The following is a 23133-nucleotide window of genomic DNA, read 5'->3' as shown; positions in this document are numbered from 1 at the left end:
GAATAAAACTAATGATATTTTCAGACTTGTAGTAAAAGTATGCCATGCATAATGGAAAGAAAAGAGTCAAATAAATCAAATACTCCTACTTCTTCCATAAACGTGCCTTTACATCACGTGGGGAGTGACTTATATGCAGACATTTGCTTAGACACCTCAGACTAACGACGCTACGGATCTGCACGTCTTTACAGCTATTAGTCTTATGAATATGTTTTGAGTGGGCCAGGTCAGAAAATATATACTTGAATATCTTAATTTCTTGAAAGACTAATTTACTGGCTATCTCATTTGTTAATACTATTAGCTAAGTATCAACGGCTCAAAAACAACTACATATATAACATCTTTAAGCCGCTGGAGAGTTATTTTTCTTCAACAAAAGGACTTCAGGTGTCATTTCTCGGCTACTCTACTCAAATTCCATCATAGAAACTAATTTGAAATCAGCTTACTTTGACTTCATTCCCATCAATATTTTCCTTTATTTCTGATGTTATAAGACCAAATTACGTCAAGCTACAATGAAAAACGAAGATAAAATCTCGATCGAATATATTTCTAATTCTGACAGTACAATGAAGGCAAAACTGGTAGTCTGCTTACTATATATATATATATATATATATATATATATATATATATATATATATATATATATATATATATATATATATGCATTGTCTTTGTTTTAAACGGAGATAAATGGTAACATCTTTGATGTATGATTATTTCTAAGGATTGTGAAATTTAGTAATTTGGTAAATAACTGCATAAAAGTAACCAATTGCTCAATTAAATCATAAGGTTGTATATTAATATAAAACAGCTGAATAGTTAGAACTAGTTCCCTACTCTCTTAGAAACTTCTTCAGCTTTTCAGTTACTTATCGAATTCCTAATACCAACAAATACAGTTAAGACAGGTTGCTCTTGAAGATCAGTTCTACATCAAGTTGATATCAACTCTTTATTACCACTACATGAACGCTTACCAATGACGTTGTCTTTAATGAATCATTAACTTGAGATTAAATCAGAAAAAGGACGCTCGACGTTATTAAGCTATGTCTAGGAATCGTGATAATCGCTGCACTAGGAGTTAGATAATGTTATCACTTTGTCGGTACACTTTGCCTACATTGTGTGCAGTTTCATTTTTTGTACATTATACACGTAAACGTATCACTTTATGTGCTTCTGATTGGTCCAAATAAGCCCATCATTGTTCAGTAATCTCTTGACTGATTGGCTGCAATCGTGGCAAAACATTTTTAACCCCGCCTTCTGGAATGGTTTTTTTCTTTTCTTTTTTCATTGAACATTTTTGGCCGCCATTTGTTATTTGACTCGTGAAAGGGAACTGAGAAAGAATGGTCTGTTGTAATATTGCAAATTTACTCCCACAGGGATTTGTTATATCATGTATAACATAACATGAACAATGAAGAGAAAACCCCAAAACAAGCCAAGAACAATAAGTAAAATTACCGGTATTGCTAATATCACAACGTGGGTATATGGGCGGTATGTGTGTAACATCGAATGTACCCTATATGCAAGATTGATTTAAATGTGAACTTACTGAAGTAAATAAACTCACATTTGGATGTAGACATAAACCGGTCTCCACAACTGACAGAACTTTATCCAACCACTGCATATTTATGCGGTACATATTTGATGCAATTCTGACTCAAAATTTTTTTTACGTCTTCTGTATAATCTAATATTCCAAAACCTCTACTGCAAATATCCGATCACAAATATATTATAGCAAATTTGTGTATTTCGGCATCCAGTAATCTTCTTTGCAAACAATTATCGCAACAATGTTTTGTTGTGCTGTGGAATTTTAACGTAAACACTGTCATTATGTCGTGTTGGCGAACTCAAACCGGTGCTGTGCACCGTATAAAACAATTTTGGCGAACTCAGACCAGTACTGTGCACCGTATAAAACAATGTGAAATCACACGCATTGGACATTTAGTGCTGACAAATATTGTCTTGTAAAATGTTCTGTTTATTTGGATGGACGCTGTATCTTTGATTTATATATATCGAAAATGTATAGCATACATTTACTATTTCAACTTTGTTTGGGACCATTTTTACGTACAAAACATGATAGGTATAACGTCTCTCAAAATGAACGATATCATTTGTTCCTCTTTCTATCTAAATAATATTTACTGAAACACAACTATGTGATAAAATGAATCTCATACGAGAAATGATTTAATACTGATTTTATGAAACTCGTTAAATAATGTCTAGCATTTGCTCGACAATGCTTGCAAAAGCTGGACATTATTCAGCTGGTTTCATAAATTCAATATTAAATCGTTACCCATTTGAGATCCTCTGTATAATATACGCATTACACTCGAGGTATTTCGTAGCTTGATTACATTTTATGTGTTTCGAAGTTGAATTACACTCGAGGTATAGAAATTCTGTCAAGAGTTAATTATAGCCATTGCAATTGAAACCAGTTATAATAATGCACGCATCACACAGGGGATATCTCGGTACGAGAACGTCAATAATGATAACGTATGCATCAAGTTAAAAGTGAACAATTTCAACACTTAGAATAGAAAGAAAGAAAGAAAGATAGATAGATAGATAGATAGATAGATAGATAGACAGACATATATATAGATAGATAGTTAGATAGATTAATGGATGGATGGATGGATGGATGGATAGATAGATAGATGGACATATATATAGATATATAGACAAATGGATGGGTAGATAGGTAGATAGTTAAACAGATGGACAGAAAAATAGATAGATAGATAGATAGATAGATAGATAGATAGATAGACAGATGGATGGATGGATGAATATATAGATATATATATAGATAGATAGATACATATATAGATACATACATATATAGATAGATACATCGACAGATAGATCCTCATAAAACTCCAAATTGAAATATTAGACAAAAACGTGGCCAGGCCATGGTGTTATTAGAAAACATGCAATTATTGTTAGGTAAAGCCGTGATTTTTCCAGCCAAATAACACGAAATATTCCATAGGTTCTGGAATAAATCACCTGTTGAGCATATATTACGTCGAGGTTTGGAAATGTACTGTGCTGCCATTTACATTCATATTTTCTTATTATTGCTTTAATTCTAACTGACACGATAATTATTTACAAGAATCTCATTAGAGTCATCATTAATCTAGTATTGATCAAGTATAATTTTTGAAAAAGAGCTTAAATAGTTCAATCCAGTCAGTCTAACAAAATGAAAATCTCAGTTCGTTCTTTAATGAAAATAAATGGCACAGAACTCGTCTTGATTTATTTTCCAAAAATCTAAGGTTCCATGTAAATTAAAACGATAGAATTTTAAGTAGATCCCACCTCGCAAAGCATTGAATAAAATTAATAAACTAACACGTGACACACATTTTGAATTGGCTAACATCTAAAAGTCAGTATCTCCAGGAAATGTCTCTCAGATACTTTTAAAATATATTATCAATGTAAATTCTAAATAGGGTTACAAGAAAACTTAATACAACCGGAAGTGTGTATGTTCTCATAAATGTATTTAGGAACATCTGTAAAATGAATGTTGGTTGGAGGTGAAAATCAAAGATCGAAGATACAAGTCAACATTCATTAGAATATCATTATTCGGCAGAGTGAACTATTAAACAGTTTTCCTGATAGACAAATAAGTTTTGCATTTCACAAAGTTGCAAAAACTGTATGATATATTCTGAGAGCACAAATAAACATAATCACAAATATTTGTTTACTTATTTTCAAATATTAAATTTCCACGGATATTACAATAGAAACGAGGACAAAGAAACACGAAGAACTTTCCTTTGTTTCTGCCTCCTAATTTCCTTGGTGTTGTTGGCTATTACTGCTTTTCTTGTTGTTCTCCCCTCTTGTATTCCTGTTGACGCTGTTGCTGATCCTTATATTCGTTTCCTAATCATCCATCTGTCAGTACCATACTGTCATCTTTACACTGCTATATTCCTCCCTATTTATATTCTTCTAATAGGTCCCCTAAAAATCCCTATGCCTGCCTAAAGTGTCAAAAGTTTGCTTTGACCAATCTTCTTCTACAAGGCAGTAAGTTCATCTGCTCTAGCCGAGTCAGGAAGCGCTCCATCCTTTGCAGATGGAAAAGAGTCGTGTTCACTCTCAGCAAAAACTCTGGTTCATGATAAAAATCATGACTGCCTAATTCGCCGCGTTTAGATAAGGGATGCACGAACGTATTGTAAAGCATCTCTATTTTTTATACGGAAGGGATGTGATAGAAATCATCGTTTAGTTCCTGCTCGTACATGACAGAAGCTAACAAAAGAGATATATGCATGTATATATATATATATATATATATATATATATATATATATATATATATATATATGCACATACGCACGCACTCATCCATCCTTCCATGCATACAGTCAGTCAGTCAGTCAGTCATACATACATACATATATACATACATACATACATACATACATACATACATATATACATACATACATACATACATACACACATACATACATACATACATACATACATACATACATACATACATACATACATATATGCATACATACATACATACATACATACATACATACATACATACATACATACATATACATACGTACATACATACATACATACATACATACATACATACATACATACGTACGTACGTACGTACATACATACGTACGTACGTACATACATACATACATACGTACATACGTACGTACGTACGTACATACATACATACATACATACATACATACGTACGTACGTACGTACGTACGTACGTACGTACATGCATACATACATACATACATACATACATACGTACGTACGTACGTACGTACATACATACATACATACATACATACATACATACATACATAGAGAGAGAGAGAGAATTAAACAAACGATAAGGACAATAGATGATATTGTTTCCAAACTGAAACTTTACCAGGTGCCCTCGACCTATTATCTAATCCATCCACTAACGAAATGATGACGAATGAGGAGTAGCGCAATCCTTAATTTTCTTGAACAAAGACTAACTAGTCACTGTTAAAAATGAATGGGGAAAGTAATATATAATATTGTGAACTCATTGAACACTGAACATATTTTCAAGTCTGCCAGACTTAGCGAGTGCAATGTGCGTTCCAATTTGCCATTGTTTTTGTCGTGCCACCGACATAAACTATATTATCAGCAAAAGATAAAAGATAACGATTATAATCACGAAACTGAACATCCAATTTTTCATATCTGCAAAGGAAATCGTGACCAAAACAGAATGAATAACATGACTTCGTTAATGAAGACAATGCACACCTTTTACCGCACATAAACGAATTTAATCGTTGTAATCCCACTATCTTCTAATATGACCTAACATAACATCGTCTCATAAAATCTCTGATATCGTCTTCATTTGATGGTATCCTTATAAATTAAAAGGGACACTATTGTTTTCCTGGCAAATAACTATCGTATGTGCTGATCATCTCACAAATATTTGGGTTTTCAATCGGCGTAGAGCATCTTTGGTACAGACGACTAAATGTTATCGATTCATATTGTACAGTTTCAGGTATGCATTCTTCGACTACATAGCTCACATGTAATAACAGAATATGATTTAAACTTTAATCTGTATTTTATTTTGTTATGAAGGAATGATTCATCGTCTGATGCAAGCGTTTCGTCTCAATGATAGTCAAAGATGGTTTCACATGTCCTGATAAGTCTTTGTACCACTCGTTCAAGATTTTAGTCTTTTTTTTCCTAGATAAGAATATAAGCATTCTTCAAAAAAGTGTATATATATATATATATATATATATATATATATATATATATATATATATATATATATATATATATATATATATATATATATATATATATATATATATATATACATATGTAGGATAATTGCTTGACACACCACGGAAGATATTTTTTTTAGTTATCAGTTCAGATGTAGTGTACAGGCTCATGCAAATTCACACCACATTTCAGCAGCACCAGACTCAGACCCGTACATTTCTTTAATTAATGCTTATAACACCGGTTTTCAAAGCAAAGAAATGAGGTTCTTAGTGGTTCAACATTTTAATTACTTTTAGAGCGGTGTTAATGCCTTATTTTCAAAAGCATCAATAATTTTTTGAGGCCTAGATATGAGGATTTTAGTGATTGGATAAAAAATAGAGCATTATGCCTCAGTGTGTTCTAGTGGCCCAGGAATGAGGATTTTAGTGATTGGATAGCCTAGAGAATGATGCACCAATGTGTTTTAGAGGCCTATGAATGAAACGTTTAGTGATTGGATAACCTAGAGCATTACGCCTCAGTGTGTTTTACTGGCCCAGGAATGAGGATTTTAGTGATTGAATAGTCTATAGAATGACTCATCAATGCGTTTAGAGGCGCAGGAATGAACATTTTAGTAATCGATTGGACAGTGTATAGGATGATGCATCATTGTGCTTTTGAGGCCCAGGAACGAGCATTGTAGTGATTGAATAACCTAGAGCATTATGCCTCGGTGTGCTTTAGTGGCCCAGTAATGAGGATTTTCGTGACTGGATAGCCTATAGAATCATGCATCAGTGTGTTTTGGAGGCCCACGACTGAAAATGTTAATGACTGGATAACCTAGAGCATTATGTATCAGTGTGTTTTAGTGGAACAGGAATGAGGATTTTAGTAATTTGATAATATAGAGAATAAAGCATCAATGTGTTTTAGTGGCCCAGGAATGGGGATTATAGTGATTGGATAGTCTATAGAATGATGCATCAACGTGCTTTAGAGGCCCAGGAATGAATATTTTAGTGATTTGATAGCCTAGAGCATTATACTCAGTGTCTTTTAGTGGCCCAGGAATGAGGATTTTAGTGATTGGACAGTCTATAGAATAATGTATCAATGTGTTTTAAAGGCCTAGGAATGAGGATCTTAGTGATTAAATAACCTATAGCATTATGCCTCAGTGTGTTTTATTGGCCCAGGAATGATGATTTTAGTGATTAGATAACCTAGAGAATGATGCATCAATGTCTTTTGGAGGCCCAGGAATGAGGATTGTAGTGATTGGATAACATAAATGATGCATCAGTGTGTTTCAGAGGCCTAGTAGTGAGGATTATAATGTTGGATAGCCTAGAGAATGATGCATCAATGTGTTTTAGAGAACCCAGGAATGAGGAGTTTAGCGATTGGATAACCTAGAGCATTATGCCTTAATGTGTTTTAGAGGGATAAGAATGTTGTAATTCAAATTTTTATTTCAAAAGATATATTCTGAAAGCATATATGTAACGGAAATATTAAATAATATGTTATTTCCACCTGACAGAGAGATCTTATTATGAATATAATGTGAATGCAAAGAATTGCATTAATATTTTTTAACTGATTGTTAGTTACAACAACAGCGACTTTAATACCATTACCGGTTAACACCTTATAATTGGTATATTTTGCTAGAGTGACCTCACATCTCAGATCTATATCAGATGTATTAAGTCTCCTTTTTCTCCCATACAATTCACGTCTACTTTCTCAGCTTCTACTTCTCAGCGTAATTTTATGTATTCTTCTTAAAGATGTTCATCGATGTATTGTGATGCTAGATAACGTTATTCGACACATTTAATTTTCTCACAATATAATTATTCATCCCCGACGAATCCCCCGTTTTCAAACTTGGATGGCAGTTATAATGAGTAATCGCTAATTAAGCACTTTTAGTATTATGTTTAATTCAAAGAGATTCCCTAAAAGTTCTCCTGTCTGACTTAGCAGCTAGATATATGGGTGACACTGAAGATTAAATAAAATAAACACTGCAGTCAGTTTAATCAAAGGCAATGCGTAACATTCATGTAAAAACGAATTAAATAGGTTAATACTTAATACGTGTTTGTTGTTTTGGAGTTTGCTTTAAGCATTTTTATGTCACCACCACGATACTTTTTTAAAGTTCATTGATTGAATATTTTGAGATCGCTTGAACTCGATGAAAAAGGGGGAAAGGGTGGAGATGGTTGAGGGAGAGTATTTAAGAAACATGAATTGGATCCTATATAGTAAATGATTTTCTGATATGGCGGATTCATAATTCAGCCGGACATTACAACGCCTCTATACAGGTCACGGATAATTCAGCCTTTGATGCTACTTTGGTATAATGAATTGGAACAAGTAAATGCAGGTGATTGTGTTCTACATAGCAGTTGCGTTTTAAAAGCATTTTACAAAATATATTGATTGTCGATGATTTTGACGATTCAAACATCTATTCAGAACCTTAATACTCGAGTACGCAAAATGTTTACCACGCATTATCCGACAAACATGCCCAAAATTCATGATTTGCTACAACGGCGCACCCAGTCTGTCAGCATGACATTCGTCGGATTATTAATACGGACTATATTAGATTTAAGTCGAGCATTATGCAGACATCCTCCGATTCTTATGGGCATTATTTCCTTGCGTAAATGTCAGATATTGGAAGCTCATCGACAAATTATAAAGACTAATTGGGAATGAAAGCCGAAAGCTTTGCATTCAATATCATGGCGTCACCTTCTAATTATTTTGATTTTCCATTCATCTCTTTATTCCCTAGAGGAATCTTTTGTGGAAATATTTGTTGAAGGATAAAATGTTTGGTACGTAACAGACACTACAATTGGTAACGATTTAGAGAGTTATTTCTCAGCCTAAATTTTAAGCTAGAACAGTTTACTTCTCTTGAAACAATAGACGAAATCCAAATATTTGAAAGGGTGTATCAGATTTAGTCTATTATGTTTGCAATGCAATAAGTGTCTGTCTCAAAATCAGGAATATTATCATTTTGTACTTATATTTCTTGCTTTCCAAACTGCCACATGTGCATGCCCTACAACTTTGTATTTTGTTATCTGCCGAAATAGCTGTTACCGACGCATTTTTCAACAACTTAGTTATCTTCAATGCAAAATCTTCACTGACTGCATACAAATTCCAGCATTCCAGTTTTATTCGCACAGAGATATCTCCAAGCCAGTAATAATTGTACTCATGCACCGTGAACTTTCATTTTTGCTTCAGCCTTCTTTCCCGTAACCCTTCATTTCACTTTACAGTTTACTTGGTTCTCTTTATTTGATCTGGCGGTAATCTTGCAATTCATTCGTGTACCCAAAATATAATATGTAAGCTGCATCATCACTTAATTTTTCATCACGAGATTTTAAAAAAGCCAGCTTAATGAAGTGAATGATTAGTATTAAGGGATGTGCACCTAGATTACTGACAAAGTATACAATCTGTTTTTGTGCCTCTGTCACGCGATGCACAAACCCTTAAGTATGGTTGCAGTGATTATTATTTCTGAAATTCAAGTTTTGAGCTTCAATTATATGAATAAATAGTTCACGGCAAGACCAAAAATTGTTTATTGTATGTATCTCAATTAGACAAGAATTATACAGCATTATGAATTATTAAAATATCATAATCGGACTTGACGTAAATTTGGAGATAAAAAATAAAAAATAATTATTTTTTTGCTGATGCGGAAAACGAAATTCATGATTTTCAAGGTCATAAACATTTTCCTTTTGAGTTCTAGACTTAAAACAGTTTGAAGCGTAGCTACAAAACTTGATACACGTATGTTTCATTTGAAAGGAAAATTACATAGCCACATATGACGTTTATGGTGGTCTTTAAATGCCATGGTCAAAGGTGAATACCAAGCGTATTGTGTGCATGCTATCTATTTCATGTACAGGAATGTAACTAGATCATTAATTTTATCCGGACAACAGTGTATTCTCGGTACCACAATGATAGAAAGTTGATTCAATGTTGTGTTATTCTGTTGTCTATAAACAAAATGCAATCTTGTTTAGATCAAAACGGATGAGCCAGTTAGCAAATATGTACATTGCTAATAGTAACTATGTGCAAACCATATTTACCATTATGTTCCCATGAAAACAGACATTGACCTGTATAAAGGCAAATACTTTGACATCCTTGTGCTAGCTAAAATGTATATTTTATCACAATCAGGGATATATTTTTCAGGTAAGGCAACAGTCGTGGTTACTAAATTTAGGCACCTGTTACGTCAGTTGTCAAGCCTGTTTTTATGATTGAATTTAAAGTACAATATTTTCTGATTTTTATCACTTTACTACGACACCAGACAAGGGCTGAAAGTATGCTGTTAAAATCCTATTAGATAATAGGGCTGTCATATATAGATAAAGGGGCTACCGTATATAGATAATGGGGACACTATATACAGAAAAAGGGGCTACCATATAAATTATGTTAAAATATTCACTCGTTGGACAAGCTTGCATCAAGTTACAGATGTCGAATTTGAGACTTGTGTTTACAAGCATATGCCGTTGGATATTCCGGTCAGGCCCACGTTCAAACAGAGCTTGATTTCTAGTTGAAACTTATGTCCTATACACCCTGAGAACCTTTCATCATCTCGATTTGCCATTTTATCAATCAGTTAAAGCATATTATTTGATTGTTTCTAGGTGAATATGTTTATGTCAACGAGACTACCGTTTGCGCATGGCTAAACGACAACTAATTTTTAAAAGTTTTGTAATTAAAAATAATTTATTAATCTAGTTTACTGCTATTTTGTATTTGCAAATTAAAGTAAGCTATTGATATTTTCAGATTTGTGAAATAAAAGAGTAAACAAAAATCAAACACACCTACTTCTTTCAGACATGCCTTTACATCACGCGTGAAGTGACTTGTGTTCATACAACGTCTTTAAAGTAAGACATTTGCTTAGACACCTCAGGCGAACGACGTTTTTGTTCTGCACATCTTTACAACTATTAGTCTTCTGAATATGTTTTGAGTGGGTCAGGTCAGAAAATATATACTTTTATAACTTAACTTCTTGAAAGATTAATATAAGTGCTATCCCACTTGTTATCAATACCAGCTAAGTATCAACGGCTCAAAAACAATACATATATAACATCTTTAAGCCGCTGGAGAGTTATTGTTCTGCAAACAAAATGACTTCAGGTGTTATTTCTCGGCAACTCTACTCCAAATTCCACCATCGAAACTATTTCGAAGTCAACTTACATTGACTCTATTAATGTTATCCTGTATTTATGATGTTATCAGATAAAATAATTTCAAGATACAGTGACTAACGAAGTCGAAATCTCGGCTGAACATCGTACTAATTCTGACAATACACTGAAGGCAAAACCGATAGTCTAATTACTACTATCAACAGCTATGAGTGGTAACATTTGTGCTCTATGGTTCCTTCTGAGGACTATGAAATTGAGTCATTTGCTGAATAACTGCATGAGAATAACCTATTGCGCAATAAAATGATACGCATTGTATCTTAATATAAAACAGCTAAACAGCTAAAACTGGTTCCCCACTCTCGTAGAAAGTTCTTCAGCTTTTCAGTTACTTATCGATTTCCTAATACCAACAAATACAGTTAAGACAGGTTGCTCTTGAAGATCTACATTTAGATTGATACACTTGAAACTTGAATTCAGTCAGTTCTACATCAAGTTGATATCAACTCTTTATTACCACTACATGAACGCTTACCAATCATGATACTCACTGCACTAGGAGTTAGATAATGCTAATATATGCATTACACTTGAGTTATCTCGAAGTTGCATTACAATCGAGGTGTCTCGTAGCCTGATTCCACTTGAGGTATGTCGAAGTTGCATTAGACTCGAAGTGTGTCGTACCTTGATTACACTCGAGGTATCTCAAAGTTGCATTACACTAGAGGTGTGTAAATTCTGCCAAGGGCTAATTATAATCATTGCAATATAAGCCTGTTCTTGTAATGCACACATCACCAGGGGGTATCTTGGCACGAGAAAGTAAATAATGATAGCGTTAGAAGTGAACAAGTTCAACACTTACTATAGATCGACAGACAGACAGACAGATAGATAGATAGATAGATAGATAGATAGATAGATAGATAGATAGATAGATAGATAGATAGATAGATTATCATTTTTTAGCCGAGTGAACTATTAAAACGTTTTCCTGACTGACAAAGTCAGTTTTGTATTCCTCAAAGTTGCAAAATCTGTATGACATATTCTGAGAGCACAAAGAAATATAATCACAATTATTTGTTTATTCATTTTCAAATATAAAATGCACACGGATAATACAACCGAAACGAGGACAAAATATATAAAGAACTTTCGAGTGTAATCAAGGTACGAGACACCTCGAGCGTAACGCAACTTCGACAAATTTCTTCCTCCAAATGATTTTGGTGTGGTTGGCTATTTATGCTTTTCTTGTTGTTCTTGCCTCTTGTATTCCTGTTGACGCTGTTGCTGATCCTTACATTCGTTTCCTAATCATCAATATGTCTGTACCATACTGTCATCTTTACTCTGATATATTCCTCCCTATCTCTACTCTTCTAAGAGGTCCTCTAAGAATCCCTCTGCCTGTCTAAAGTGTAAAACGTTGTTTGGGAACGATCTTCTTCTACAAGACAGTAAGTACAACTCCTCTAGCCGAGTCAGGAAGCGCTCCATCCTTTACAGATGGAAGAGAGTCGATTTCACTCTATCCACAAACTTAACAACTCTGGTTCATGATGAAACTTAAGACTGTCATCATCATCATTATATTTAAATTATAGATGTAATCGCCGATACGGGCGTGCAACTCTGTTTAATATCCAAAACGGACTATTTGATTGGTCATGGGGAGAAGATTGGTGCCATATTCCCCAGTCATTACTGTGCATAGAAGGCACTATTTAATTGAGCCGTCAGGTCTTGGGTCAACATGACTAGCTTCATAGACCTGGATATAAGGGTGTACTCGAGTCTGAGCACTCAGTTAGAGGTGGTAATTCAGGTTGCATTTACTGCGCTAGGTGTCGACCAAGCAGTATGTGACGCCAGTAGCGATTGATCGCCACTATGACGTCATATCGGGACACCTAGATTTTTTAGCTGTTTGTTCATGAAGCGAGGAAAAAGTGCATCTCCCTTCATGTAATTAATATGTGCTAGGCATATTAATTAATTTTATGTCTGGAAGTGGCAAGGAAGAAGGTTTGGTCAGCGAGGAGCCCGCGCATTGGGAAGGCACCTTAGTGTATCCAGGATATTTATTTGTTCGACCCCCTTGCCGAAAGGTTACTGAATTGTCGTCTTGAGGGAATTATGAGATATATTGAAGAAATAGTATGTGCTGTTTTAATTAAGGATAGTATCTTACCAGTGACTGCTTAGTGATAGTCTGTAGGGTTATTAGAACTGTATCCAGTTTGTCTGATTTGGATGGAGTGATTTTGGTTGAGTTCACCCTTTAACTTATGGTTATCTTAATGCTTTCCTAGGCTGTTTGGTGTGCTGTTTTGCGCAGCTGGGCTGATGGTCCCTGGGGTTTGGAACACCTCACATATTCTTACGTTTTGGAGTCCTAACTAGTTTCGCTAGGCATTTGGTTGCCGCATTGTGCAGCCGGACCTGATGGTCCTCGGGGTTGGACCACCTTATATGTATTAATTTTGGGGTTATAGTAAGTTCTCGTATCTTGTTAGACTTTGCCGCCTTGTGCAGCAGGGCCTTATGGTCATGGGTTATTTAGACCACGTTTTTTATTTTAGTTGTTTTGTGGTCTTATCTATATGTTCTAATTGGTTAATTTTTTTGTGACTGAAGGTCAAGTTGTGCCTTAGTGCCATTGCGTTGATTGTACTACAGATAATCTGCGGTCACCTGGCGGTATGAAAATGTTAGTGTCCTTAATTTTAATGTTGTATGATTTTGGTGACCTAGGAAAATATTTAATAATAAAGAAATGTTTTTTATTTTTATTTTTTATTTTTTAATAAAAGTTACAAAAATATATTTGTGAATTTGTCATTTCTTCCCCCCCCCCCATATGTGTGGGTGTTAGGGTTGTTTGATTTATTTTCCTAGTTTTAATGATAAAGCTATTATTATGTTGTTATTTTTATTTTCAGGCTAAATCTATTTTAGTCAGATAGATACATATTCCGAACATTCGAGTCTCTATGACATTTCAAAGGCATCTCATCTTATTAGTTTTATGTTTTTTAGCCTATCTACAAGTTTGGATTATTGTTTCTATTTTGTTTTATTTATGTCATGTGATTTCATTTCAGGCTAAATCTATTTTAATAAGACATATATCTTTGCCGCATATTCGAGTCGCTATGACATTTAAAAGACATCTGATCTTATTTACTTCCTAGTTTGAAGTTTATTAGCCTGTCTATTAGTTTTGATAATTGTTTCTATTTTTTTTTATTTATGTGCGGTTATTTTATTTCAGGCTAGATCTATTTTAATAAGACATATCTTGGCCGAGTACTCGAGTCACTTAAGACATGCCAAAGACATCTGAACTTATTTGTTAACTAATTTTAGACTTGTTAGCCTAACAACTAGTTTGATTGATTGATTAGTATTCATTTGTTCTTTTGTTTAAATCGCACCAATTTTTTACCGCACACAAACGAATTGAATCGTTTTAATCCCATTTTGTTCATATAGGACCTAACATAACATCGTCTCATGAAATCTATGATACCGTTTTCATTTGCTAGTAATCCGTATAAATTCAAAGGGAAACTTATATTGTCCTGGCAGATAACTATCGTATGTATCAATCACTTAGCCTAAACAATCTTTGCGTTTACAAAGGGGGTTGGGGCATCTTTGGTACAGACGACAAATTTCATCGATTCATGTTATACAGTTCCCAGGTATGCATTCTTCGACAACATAGCTCACGTGTAATAACTGAATATTATTTAAATTTTAATTTGCATTTTATTTTATTAGGAAGTAATGGTTCATCGTCTGATGCAAGCTTTTCGTCTCAATGCTATTCAAAGATGGTTTCACATGTCCTGATAAGTTTTTATGCCACTCTTCAAGATTGTGGGTGTTTTTTTTCTAGGTAAGAACCTAAGCATTCTCAAAGCAAGAGCCAAACTTCTTCGATCCGTCATCAAACATTTGTCGTGTTATACTTGTCTTTGACGATTCACTTATGTTTATATAATGTAATTAATATAGGAGTTACTTCACCTGAGATTGTTAAAGGAAAGTAAAATAAATGTTCATATCCATCAGATCAGAAGAAAGATGACACAAACTTAATACGTATGTTACCATAGCTAAGATAGCACAAACTATTTTAATTCTACTTATAATGCAGCAAAATGAAAACAAATTCATTTCATGTTGTAATGACACGATGAAGGATATAGAAACATTACTCAGTCGAAGAAACATACATGTAGATAACGTTCAGGCAAATCTTAGTCATATGCATGTACATGAACAGCACGATGTCATATCATCTGTGTATTGCAATCAAGATTTTGTAATATTAAAATTTGGCAAATTGTCCAGAAGACTGTTGCACAACTATATATATATATATATAGTGTTCATACCTTGTGGTATTATTTGTAACAAAATAAAACGCATTTATGAAGAAATACAAGACAAATAGAAGAAAAACTTTATATATTTATTTGTTTTTATGGAAGCAATCATACCAGATATCAATCAAAGAATGACAAATATGCAACAGAAAGAAAGTATTATCTTCTCTTCCAGAGACAAAATAATCTTAATAATTTCGATAATGCAATGTGCTTGACTCATCCCCTCCAAAAATGAATTGATAGGGCAATTATGTTTGTCTCCCACAAAAATAATTTGGACAGGGCAAATATGTTTGGCTCTAACTAAAATAACCTGGATAAGGCTAATATATTTTACTCCCCACAAAATATTTATACTCTTTTCCTAAATATATGATAATTGCTTGACACACCACGAAGATATTTATTTATGTTAGTTATCAATTCAGCGGTAGTGTACAGGTTCATAAAAATTCAAACCCCATTTGAGCTAACAACATACTCAGACCAGTACATTTCTGAAAACTAATGCTTATAACATCGGTGTTTAGTGGTTCGACATTTTGATTACTTTTAGAACGGTATGAATGCCTTATTTTCAAAAGCATTTTCAAAGATTACTTCGAACACTACACATGCTGGACCATTATTACAATATCTTTCTACTTTGCCCCTCGTCTAGTGACCATTGAGTTTCAAAACTAAAGCGTACATAACGGTTCTTTAAAAGCACAAAAATGATATATTTATAACATTCTAAACACCGTTTGTGCTCATCTTTATGTCTTAAATAGCGTATCAAATGATATATTTATAGTGATTTTTTAAATTTATATATATATATATATATATATATATATATATATATATATATATATATATATATATATATATATATATAACGAGGAATGAAGATGTTATTGGCAGGTTAACCTGTACAATAATATATGTGCTTTAGAGGCCCAGAAAGGAGGATTTTAGTGATTTGCTATCCTAGAGAATGACACATCAATGTGTTTTAGAGGCCCATGAACGCGAATTTTAGTAATTGGATAACCTAGAGCAATATGTCGTGATGTGTTTTAGAGGGATTTGAATGCTGCAATTTCAGAAGTTTGTTTCGATAGACATCTTCTGAAAATCATATATGTGACGGAAATATTAAACAATATGTTATTTCCACCCTACGGAGAGACCCTATTATGCATATAATGTGGTTGCAAAGAATAGCATTAGTTTTTTATCTGAGTGTTAGTTACAGAAGCAGGTACTATAATACCCTTACCTGTTAACACCTTATACTTTTGTATATTGTACTGATGTGACTTCAAATGCATATAGAAGATGTATTAAGCATTCTTTTTCTCCCACACAAAGCACATCTAGTTTTGCAGCTTCCATCTTTGATTTTATGTGTTGATCATCTGAACCAGAATATTTAATTTTCTTCCCTGTCATGGAAGAAGCAACATAAATTTACCTTCCCCTAAATTTGTTTAGTAGTAAAGTACCTCCTTATTATCACAAATTCATAGTATTCCTAACACGCTTTTGCGTACACAAAATGGTTGTGTCGCGTATCCCTTTTGGGTCAGTCATAGCATGGAGATTTTTCACCTGATCGTTCTTTTCTCATTCTTTTATTTGCTGTTCAGTACTATTTCTAATCGGGAGAGTTCATTTCCATTATATATGATGTGCCCTTTACGAGTTATCCAGTGTGTAGGCAGTCTGGAAGTGAGGATGGTCTAAATTCGTATAGAAACAAACTTCTCGCATCACATTAGTTGATCAGCAGAGTTCTGACTTACAATATAGGTAGGCACTACGAACACTATTTCCTACCACAGTGAGAAATATCTGTATCCTGGGAGACAACAATGCTTGTCTAGAAGTGGACACTATCATTCAGGCATCAATAGTGCAAGGTTTCTACGCATATTGTCTTATATAAATCAGGTTTTCATATATTTACAACCACAATGGCAGCATTTATTTTCGTAAGATTTCAAATCAGTTGTCACAATATATTTTCTTAAAGTATATTGTGAAAAAGTTTAGAAACACATTCGCGCTAATGTACAGGGATATTGTTTTAACAGCATTAAAGTCAAAGTAACATAACTCTTTAATGAAATAACACCTTGCTAAGTATAAAGCAATTAATATACTGTCCACGTCATTTATTATTGAAATACCTGGTATGGTTAAGAGCACAAGGCAGCTCCTAATAGACGGACAAATTAATTTTCTTCCGTCTGTGTATTCAGATAATTAAGATGGCTTTCAAACTATTCCACTATGCTGGTCTAGTGATGTAATATGAACGTCACATGATATACCCATGATAATAGTTAATTATTAGCGTCTACAATACCTGTCATTTTTGTTATAGAGATGGAAAGAACATTCTTGCAAAGCAATATTGATAATTAGACTAAATCCATTGTTGTGCAGCCAAATATGCAGCCTTGATTTTCTTATTACCGCTGATAAATGTTGAGTAACAAGGGAAGACTGATTAATGTTTTCAGCTTTGCAGGCTAATTCATTAGTGTCTATCAAGACCTCCCATAAATATTATCGCAACTCATCGAACGTTTCTGGCCAAGATGAAGCAGCTGATAGATTGCACTATAATTGCAGCAGGTTGACTGGTTGGCTAAATGGAGATTGTATGTAATCGTGTAAAACTGTTCTTGCAATTACATTCATCGCTTCAAGCAGATTGCCATGTATCACGATGACGCGACCAGAATACAACATCAGGTATAAATAGAGAAGCGAAACAACGGATAATAGTGAAATAACTATTTCATGGTTGCTAATTAGGACTTCTTTAATGCTGACAAAAAGTAAAGATTAAGTGCCTGTTGCATGCACATCAGATGACTTATAAACGTATTATGGTCACAATTGTTTAGTCGGATATTTCAATGCTAATGTAGGATGAAATAACTATAACTGTAATTCACTTAAAATTACGTGCCCATTTCGGATACACAACTATGGACTTTACAATTTGTTTCTTCAGCTCTTCCGACCGATGTGCGTCAATGTATCATTATGCTAGTCAACGTCTTTAGGCACATTTGATGTTCGTGCCAATTAATTAATTATCCCCGACGAATCCCTCGTTTTTAGACTTGGATGGCAGTGTGATGAGTGATCGCTAATTAAGTGATTTTTAGTATTATTTTTATTCCAAAGAGATTCCTTACAAGTGTTTTGACGTAGAGTGTAGCAGCTACACATATGGGTGACACTGAAGATTAAATACAATTGACACAGTCGTCAATTTAGTCAAAGACAATGCGTACTATTCATGTAAAAACTAATTTAAATAAGTTAATGCTTAATACGTGCTTGTTGTTTTTGGAGTTTGCATTAGGCATATAGATGCCACCATCACGATGTTTATTTAAAGTTCACGGATTGCATATTTCGAGATTGCTTGAACTTGATGTGAAAGGGGGAATGGGTGGGGATGGTTGAGAGAGAGAATTTAAGAAAAATAAATTCAATTCTAAACGGTAAATATTTTTTTACTATGGCGGATTCATAATTCAGACGGACATTACAACGCCCCTGTACAGGTCATGGATAACTAAGCTTTGAGGCTACTTCGGTATAATGAATTGGGACAAGTAAATGCAGGTGATTGTGTTGTACAACATAGCAATTGCCGTTTAAATTCAGTTTACGAAATAAATGCGATGGCTGAGAATTCTGACGATTCAAATACAGAGGGAATAGTATCAGACTTCATTAGCTCGACGTTAGTGAAAGAGACCCTCATGATCCAGGACTTTGAAACACTCTATCGCTACATCATGTATTGTCACCGAGACAGCAATAGTTTCTAATGCCAATCCCAAAACCACCACAATAGCAGGAGTAAGACATGGCCTTGGAAAAATGTTACAACTGATGGTGCCAAGTTCCTAATATATTTTGTTATTTAAAACACTATCAACGCTCACTTTATCTTTTTTCTTGGGTACTATGAAGACCAATGTCCTTTTATGCTGACATTATTAACAAGTACCATTATTTTCTATCCTTTTACCTCGTTTTGGCACATACATTTATTTAACATTGTATAAATTCTGGTACACACTGTCCTTTCTCTTGACGTGCATAGTATCGTCACTATTTCTTGAGTAGAGTAGCCTGTAGCCTTGCTGAAATTATACTTGCGAATGACAATCTGTTATTCGCACCCATGCTACATAGAAATCTACCTGTTCGGCTAACCTTACTTTTTTTATCTCAGTCTGGCTTTCTCAGACCTGTCGTCTCAGACATGGTGTCGACGCGCTAGGAAACTATTTTTAAAATTGAACTTTTTATGTCTCCTGCTGTGCCTGATGCAGTTGTTATAAAATTCAACAACAATAAAACATGTACAATAAACATAATCCCTCATAAAGCTACTAGGTCTTTCCAAGTTTGATAACAAGATACAAAACATCTTGACACACACACTTCAAACTGTTTCTTAGAGCTACTGTCACACAGGCAATACACATCACTGGCCACATGACGCTAAAATGTCCAAAGTGCCATTGTAAAACTGGCAAACAGCAGAATTGTGTTATGAGAAAATAGTCACTTTCAACGTTTTCGAAGACCCGCATTCAACAGCTGAATCAAATGCAATAATGCGATTGCAAACAAAAACTCCTGCACTTACCGGCCAGCGTGCTCCTTTCATCAGTCCACATCTATTCCAAAACAGATTTCCATGTGGGGTATTATTGCACTAGTAATAACACCATTTGCCATATTTCCAGGACAGAAAATATAAATTTCCAAGAAAGTCATGAGTTAGAAATTTCTTGATGTCATTGCACACTTCTTCAGAACTGTATCCAATACGCATATTGTACTGCACAGTATCTTGCCAATACTTACCATAGAATCATTTCCAATTAGAACTGATGAAAGTTAAAACTTAACCTTACGAAAGATGAATTATTAAGTGTTAATTCGATATCACATCTATTGATTAAATTTGATAATAGAGAAAGATTTTCTCTTTTATTTTATCATTTGTAGAACTTGTAACTTAGAGTCGAAAGGTCCTCCAATTTCCGTCATTAACATATTCGTGTTAATGAGTAGTATTTGGAAAACAAAACCACTTGGCTCGAGACGCTTATTGCGCAATATCTCCAACACATAACAATTATAACACTGTTCTTTATTTTTTCGAAGAGCGGTATATATAGCTAGATTCTACTTAGCTTAATATTAAGATTTTCGTAAAAGAGTACATTGCTTGGCGATCTTTACAATGAGTGAGAATCTAACTAAACTGCATATGAAGTAGGGTTATTTTAAATTCGAAAAATTTGGGTGAGAACACTAATCGGTGTTTGCATCAAGATAAGTAAATCCCAGTCAAGGGATTATATTAGTGGGGATACAAATGATATAACCCATGACTTGTATTTCCTTGTCCTGGTCCAAGTCCTAACATAGATTCATTATTCTCTGTCAAGCAGCTCAATCTTGTATGACACGTCCATTTTCATGGACTGAAAAGTAAATAAGTATATTATCTTAGGGTGAACATCTCTCTGGATATAGGGATATGATGCTAACCCTAGTCAAATGGAAGTTTTAATAAACATGAAACGAACAACTTTCTTAGGTGAAAACAGAATAATCCAAGAGAAGATGACTTTCGGTGTCACTTTACACACAAAGTGAAGTGTAAGCACATGTGCATGCCAGTGATGACGACGTGAACAAGCCTGAGAAAACATTATCTCCGTTACAAAACCAAAACGTGAAGATGAACGAAGCAAGAAAGTAGTTAGGTAACATCTGATGATATGTTTATATTTCAACTACCCAAAAGTGACTTTTAGATGGAGACTAACACATTCACCGTTACTTGTAAACAATTGAATACCAGTGGTTGTCACGACATTGCATGCACTGTTCATAAATCTGCTGCAAAAAGATTACGTGGGTAAACGAAAGCACATTTACCACACGGCGTCAAAACTAGAAGTACTCTTGTTCAATTGTTTTAACTGTTCTTGGTTGTCCACGATATCTTCAACCATGCCGTTGAATTTGTAACACAGATGACGGATGACAGACCTTGTAGGATAACAAACCTTTAACGTCTTCATAGCTGACCAAGTTCTGATCGTTGAACATTATAAAAGTAATCAACTTACATTAGTTCTCAGATGTCACTGATAAAAACATCTATAATATTTCTGGTGCCATTGTTATTTGTTATTTGTGTTTCACTTGAATCTGTAAAAAGAAGTTGTAAATGCATTCTCGCAGCTCGAAATGCGCTCCTCTAAACTGTCCATTTGTTAGAGTCATCTGAGCATCTTCAAACTAATCAGCTGTTTAAAGCATTTACCAAATGATGGTTAAAGCATCTGTCTTGTATAGGATGCAATTCTTCTTCTTGTAAACAGTAACTGATCAAACTAAACAAATGATAGGATTCGTTATTGATACGAACATTATGTCCACAAACTCTAGCATAGTTATACCCTGTTATACGGATGTTTCATAATATTAGAAGTAGTATGTAAACAAAACCAATTTTGCGTTGCAGAAGTAGCAAAATGTCAACTACTGATAAAATGCTATTAGTCATAAACTATACACTTGATATATTGGAAACTCTGCTAGTTATGAAAGTTTAGAGAGGCGTTGTAAGTCTTAAAAGAATCATTAAAAGAATGATCAGGCATTGTATACCAGACCTTCTGGACCTAAAGTTATTCAGAAATGTTACTTGAAAATCTTACTTAACACTGAATCACACGACCGTTTAGTACCAAACGCAGACCATGTAGTTCGTGCGACAAGTATACAAGGGGATATGATTTGTGCGGTTTCTTTATACTGCAGGATAATGAAGCAACGAAGGACATATTTGTGTTCTAAGATCTGCACAATTTGGACGGGGGGGGGGGGGGGGGGGCGGGGGTGATATCAGTTTCCATTAACTTTGTCTAAGACATAAAAACTCATCTTTAAAGCAGAATAAAAACAAAAAGTAAAATAATGAATAGGAACCTACGCGTATAGAGGAAGCGGATGTTTTCTATCTAAAACAATAATGACAGTCAACATGAACGGAACTGAAGATGGCAACAACACAATTATGATGTCACGATGGCCAATCTAAAGAAACATATATTCCCATGGTGTCCTGTCGACTTCGGTGGAGGAATCCTTGGCATTGTCATGTAACATTGCAAAGGATGATAAATATATCATCAGAGGTAGAAACAGTAAGTAAAAGTATCAATATATGTTCCAAAGACATGTTGGAAGCAATGTATTGACTCTCTTCTCATAAGAGAAGTTTTTGACTCTCTTCTCATAAGAGAAGTTTTTGAAGAACTACCCTAAAAGACTTGCGTGACACTTGCTAAGCTCTATTAACTTCTCTGGATACAAAACATATCGAGGCGCTTCTTTAACATCGTTCGGAGTCCTTCCGTCCATTGGCTTACGTGGCGTATATTTTAAAGCAAAACACTCAAGTGTAAATTGATGACTTATCATTATATGGGAAAGAACGAATACCTAGGAGCTTC

This window comes from Sinohyriopsis cumingii, chromosome 3 (genome assembly GCF_028554795.1).
Source record: "Sinohyriopsis cumingii isolate HCF-2022 chromosome 3, ASM2855479v2, whole genome shotgun sequence".
Lineage (NCBI taxonomy): Eukaryota > Metazoa > Mollusca > Bivalvia > Unionida > Unionidae > Sinohyriopsis > Sinohyriopsis cumingii.
Note: the sequence above shows the minus strand (reverse complement) of the source record.